Here is a 6,000-nt window from a genome sequence, read left to right as displayed (position 1 = left end):
TTTTCCACCTGCAGCAAACTGCAGCAACTACCGCGGTCCTGTCAAGCTCGCTGATTGGACCTTATCAGTATGGCTTTATCATCATTATCATAGCACGAAACGGAGCAGCCTATGTGCCGATGTCTCTGAATTCAATTTCCTAGAAGTTCGAAACTAAGGTCTTTAATTGTGCGATTTTTTCAATTTCAAAAGGTCATTTAAATGAATTTCACTTAACGTCTCGTCCTAAACTCATTGTAAATTTTACAATAAAAGTGATCTTTTACCTGCACCCAGTATTTGTTGCAACGATTTAGTATTTGTTTTTAACAATAATAAGTTTGTAACCATTATTTTAACTCAAATACCTCTGCTACCTACCCCTCCCGTCCATTTCACGCATTATCCACTCAATACTTTGTTGTATTTTTGCAGTCTTTTACTTGGCTAAGTTTTTACTTAGTTCTTTATTTCGCTGCAGGAACTTTATTTTCCTCAGCTGCTGCTGTCGAACTTTTGAAATATACACCATACATACATATCACCTGTGTAAATTGTTTTTGCATGCTGCCTTTCTTCTTCAAAGCTATTGCAAATTTACCTACGAGAAAAAGTTTTGAAACCACTCTTCGTTAGCTCCATCTTGCAATTTTCAACTTTTTCTTTTATATGTTTTCTTTTTGTTGTTCCGGCTCACAACTGTCAAAGTGATTGTGTGTGTGTGTGTGTATAAAAAAGTGGGCGGTCACAAACCACATTGCAGTATGTACTCATGTATGTGTAAATGTGTATGCACTCTCGCATACATACATAAGTACACGTATTAGAAGAATTTAAATAAATTAAAATTTAAGAACTTGGTCAGGAAAAACATGGGCCGAGCTTTCTTCCAATTTGCGTCGTGCTTCTTTTTAATGTTTTCTACAAATCGGCCCGACGCACCTACATGTTTTATGCCGACTTTGGGCGGATGCTGCAAGGGAGATGAGTTTTCACTTAGAAGCTTTTCAAGGTAGAAATACACTCGGCGTGTTTGCCGACCCACTGTCTACGGCCGCCATCGCGTAGAACAACTTTTTTGTAATTGAAAAACTATTTTCTAAGTTTGTGATATTGTTTTGCCTGCAACTTGAACCTAGGGTATTCGGTGTGGTTGGTGTAGGAAGGTACCACCACACCATGCCGGCCGCTATGCTACAACTCACATTATTTGAAGGGGCACCAAAAGAGATCGGTTCTTTTTCATTTGGAATAGGCCGTTCGGGATTATCGTGGTGGCTTAAGTATATATCCAAATGCGGAAGAACTGTTTAACTCGAATATGTGGCTACTTCGCAGCAGGAGCCATGACCCATTGATTGCAAAAGGTTTTAGATAAGTCTCCAACCCTGCCAAGGTTAGGTTGTGTCCACTCACATCATCAATTTTGACCAAGGTAAGGAAGTCTTGGACGCTGATGAAACGTTGTTTTGACTGGTCATCATTGGTGCATCGTGCATGAGGTTAGGCCGACGATGGCAGATAGTTATGTAAACTCAATCATTTATTTTATTTATTTATCTGCCTCTTCCAACTCAGCGGAAATCTTCCTTTTTCTGCTGCCAAATATGGGCATAACATGACCTAGCCAATAAAGCCCCTAGGCATTTATTCTTTGCACAGTTCAAGCCGTTGTTAATAGGGGAGGTACCATAAACTTTTCGGAGAATTTAACTCTCGAATAATAAAATGTACATTCCATCTCTTTCCTACAGTGTCTATAATTCTCGCCCATATATGTATTATTACAAGTATGATGATAGACTTACAGAGCTTGCTTTTTGTTCATCTGAAGAAGGCTCTGCTTAACCATTGCCTACTCTGTATAAAGCGCTTGTTGGCAAAAGTGGTTCTCAGTTTGATTTTTAGGCAGAAATTGTTCTAGCAGTAATGTGGCTCCGAAGTTGTTCTCATTTCCCGCAGGACAAAGTTTTTCCTCAGTATCCCAACCAGAGAAGGCAGAACTTACGATGCCAGTGGAATGCTCTTATAATCGATTATACCTTCGCTGTTTAGATCTGCTGCTACACTTATCTTCTACAGCACCCTGTTAAAGAAATATCGCGATAGGGAGTCGTCTTGTCTTTTGACAAAGCCTTGTTAGATTAAAGATTTACTAAGTCTGAGCCTAAGTTCCCTCAAACTATGCTAGATCGAACCTTGTTTGCCATATTAGGTACGCGTACTGTGTGCGTACTTTCCATGAACACTACTACAGTAATCTGGTCCGGTCTTCAAACCTACCATCATCCGTCGGATTTTCTCATATGCATCTAAAGTGCAGCGCACCGACGCCATTCTGGCTTACGTTTCTTTCTAACAAGTATCCGTCACTCTTCATTTTTTGCGTCACGAGGCAGCGCGAGATTCGTCAACATACTAGTTGTAGCTGTACATAGCGAATTAGGAATGTGCTATTCTTGTCGTTGTTATAACAATAAGACACTCCTCGAAGGTTTTGGGGAGTGTTATCGATGTTGATCCTCTGCCGGATATATGTAGATCCGGTACGACCCGGTAACAAGAACCATTAAGATGTAAGTCAAACCATCTCGGGAACGATTTAATATAGGGCATCCCGTCACCACCCCTTGCTTCCACAAGGAACTTTGGGGCGATAGAGACTCGTCTGCTAGGGAAACAAGACTCGTCCGGGTAGTTGAGGTAGACAATTAGGTTGGGAAGCTATAAATTGCGCTGGCAAGCACTTTGAGAGGGTTGCGCTATACAACGCCTTGAATCAATTGGGTATTTTAGTCGCCTCATACCACAGACTAAGCTGCCGCTGGTAAATTTTAAGCTTGCTAGCTCGCGGGGAGTTTAGGAATGTACTCCTACTTACTGCTTTGTTACTTGGACAGATCCAATATTGCTCTCAGTGAGCAGGCATGAGACTCGTGAGGGGTGTTCGTTAGCTGCTGTTTCATGATCATCTTCTAGACGGCAAACTTTGGTGCACAAACGCGTTCGTGTCGATATTTGGACCTCGTAGATTGCGCACATCCAGAATGCTCGTGATTTCTTTCCGTCGATAGCGATGTGACCGATATAATTCGTTTTCCCCGATCATAACGTGGAACTATAGATAACTATAAATGATCATATTTCAAAATATCACTCTCGCAGTATGATATAAAAAACAGACTCGATACAATAACAAGTGTGCAACTGTTACCATTTGTGTTTTTTTTTTTGTTAATAGACTGTTGTATTTTGTTTGGACTTTTATTGCGAAACGCTGATTGCCATTTACTGTTGTTTATCTTCCGCTGCGGTAGCGACCTTTCTTGCGGAATCACTTGCAAATCCACAACCGCATATCAATCAAAGTCTCATAAATTTGTCACCGCGCACAACGAAAATTAAAGAAAAAACTAAAGCAATGCACAAGAAAGAGCATCAAAAGGGCATAGAACAACAACAACAACAAAATTGCTGTATTGTCGACGCAAGTTTTTTACGTATAAATGGTATATGAATTTATATAACATGTCAGCACATGTAAACAAAAACAATGACGTGCACAAAGTTATACATATTTACTTAAAAAAAAAAAAAAATATTGCAAAAAGCCTGGCAATCAGCTGTTTTTGATGAATTTTTGGTAGTTGAATTCCGCCATTGTATTATTTTACTACACACAACCTGGTTTTATTTGCTTATTGCCTTTAGACCAATTTTACAATGCAGCATAGCGCCTTACAACACAAATACAACAAAAAACGCTAACAACTACAGTGATAACAATAACGACCAAAAATAACAGCAGCTACTGCCGCCGCCACCGCCAAATCAGCAAAGTAATTTTTCATTTTACTAAACGAAAAATTGAGGAACAACCAACCAAAGTGGCAAGCCTGCCGGGCCAACATCCAACGACCCAAAAATATAGCGTCGGCAATGCCAAATTCAAACATAGCAAACCAAAGGCGGCAGATGTTGCTGTTGCTGAATTGTTATTGTTGTGGTAATGTTGCCAAAACAATGCGGCGAGAGAGTGAGAGAGATCGCTGAACGAAAGTGGCAAACTGCAAAAAAAAAAAAAAACCCGGCTTAATGAAAAATTACTTGGGAATATGTGTTAACCGCTTTTTAAACTGCCACCAGGACTTGGCGTAGACGGATATTTCATTTCATTTCATTTCATTTTTTCATTTCATTTTTTATTCATTTTCTTTCAAAACAGCATATATGTTACAATAGCGACTTAAATTAAATTAACCATAATTACAGAAAGAAAAGTAAGGCATTCTGTAAAAATATATGTATTTTAGTATCGAATGCCATCTCCGAATAAAATTGAATTCAAAAACATGTAAAATAGTGCGTGGGGTGAAGTTTGATTAAAAATAATGAGTAATAAAATATATTAATACAATATGTACATATACTTTTTTAAGTGCTATGGTTCAGCAAAATTTTGATGTCTTCGTGTGATTTCTCTAGTAGAAAAGATTTAACCTTTCCCAAAAACTCATTCAGATTTCTAGTGACACGTATACATGCAGGCAACGCATTAAAAGCTTTACAAGAAACGATAGTAAAGAAGTTGTTGAAGCTGGTTGTTCGAGAGGTCGGGACATACACAAGTCCATATGAGTTTTGCCTCAAGTTATAACTATCCGATACCAGGCTATGTAAATACCCACAGCGAATGAAAAATATCTTTAACGTTTTATAGTAGTACATATGCTTAACAGGAAGAACTTTCAGATCCCTAAACAACTCCATAGAGTGGTGAAAACGATCAACATTACATATTTTTCTTATGACCCATTTTTGAATAGTTAGAAGCTGCTGGATTTTATTACCTGCAGCGCCACCCCAACAGGTTATACCATATTGGAGCTTGGAGTGGACTAAAGCGTAGTAAATAGTTTTAAGTGTTTCGTTTGAACAAACTTTTCTTAAATTGTAAAAATAACGAACGGAAGATCGCAAGTAGGACTTCAAACGAGAAATATGCGTAGACCAACTCAAGTTTTGGTCAACAATAACACCAAGATATTGGAAGTCGCTTACTTTTTCAATAGTGAAGCACTTATCGGAACAATTTACTTCAGCTTTAAACGATGCACAGAACAGAAAATTATTTAGTACAAAACGTTTGCAGTCAGTAGCATGGAATACAATGGCTATGTCAGGTGAGGATTTTGGATGCAAATTGAAATACATCAACTTCGTTTTCTTGCTGACACAGAGCTTATGTGCTGCAAACCACACTCTTAGCAAATGCACATCGTTATTGATTCCTGCTACTAAATCCAGATAGGTCGATGAGCCATAGGCGATAGCAAGGTCGTCAGCGAAGGCTGTTACTTTTCCATACAATGGCAGCGAGAATATTGAATTAAGGTAAATCAAAAATAGAATAGGACCTAAGACAGATCCTTGAGGTACACCTAAGCTAATTGTAACTGGGTTACTTATACTACTTCCAACTTTTACTTTTTGAATTCTTCCTGACAAATAAGATTTAAACCAATTATATATAAAACCACGGAAGCCTGCAAAATACAATTTGTCTAATAAAATTTGATGATCAACCATGTCAAATGCTTTAGTGATATCAACGAACAGTCCAGCACAATTCTTTTTATTGTCTAGTTCCCTATATATGTGAGAACAAAAGTCCAGCAGGGCATCTTCTGTTGACCGCCCATATCTGTATATAGATAGAACAACAACGCTAAAAATATATATTAAACCCATTTGACCGAGCTACAGTGACTAACAAAAGTGTAAGTGCTCGTTGGTAATTATGTATATACATAAACGCTCTTCATGATGGGTGAGTATTTGCTGAACTAACTATGAAAGAGTGCAAAGCAATGAGGGAAGAATAGAAACTCGGGTTAGAGAGCACATACATCCTTATAGGGTAGACGCACAAGTATCCGGACAGTGTAAGTCTTCGGACATTATGCCTTTTTTCTACCATTGATAGAATAATAACCTAAAAAAATATTCTGAAATAAAAAC

This window comes from Eurosta solidaginis, chromosome 1 (genome assembly GCF_040869045.1).
Source record: "Eurosta solidaginis isolate ZX-2024a chromosome 1, ASM4086904v1, whole genome shotgun sequence".
NCBI classification, from domain to species: domain Eukaryota; kingdom Metazoa; phylum Arthropoda; class Insecta; order Diptera; family Tephritidae; genus Eurosta; species Eurosta solidaginis.
Note: the sequence above shows the minus strand (reverse complement) of the source record.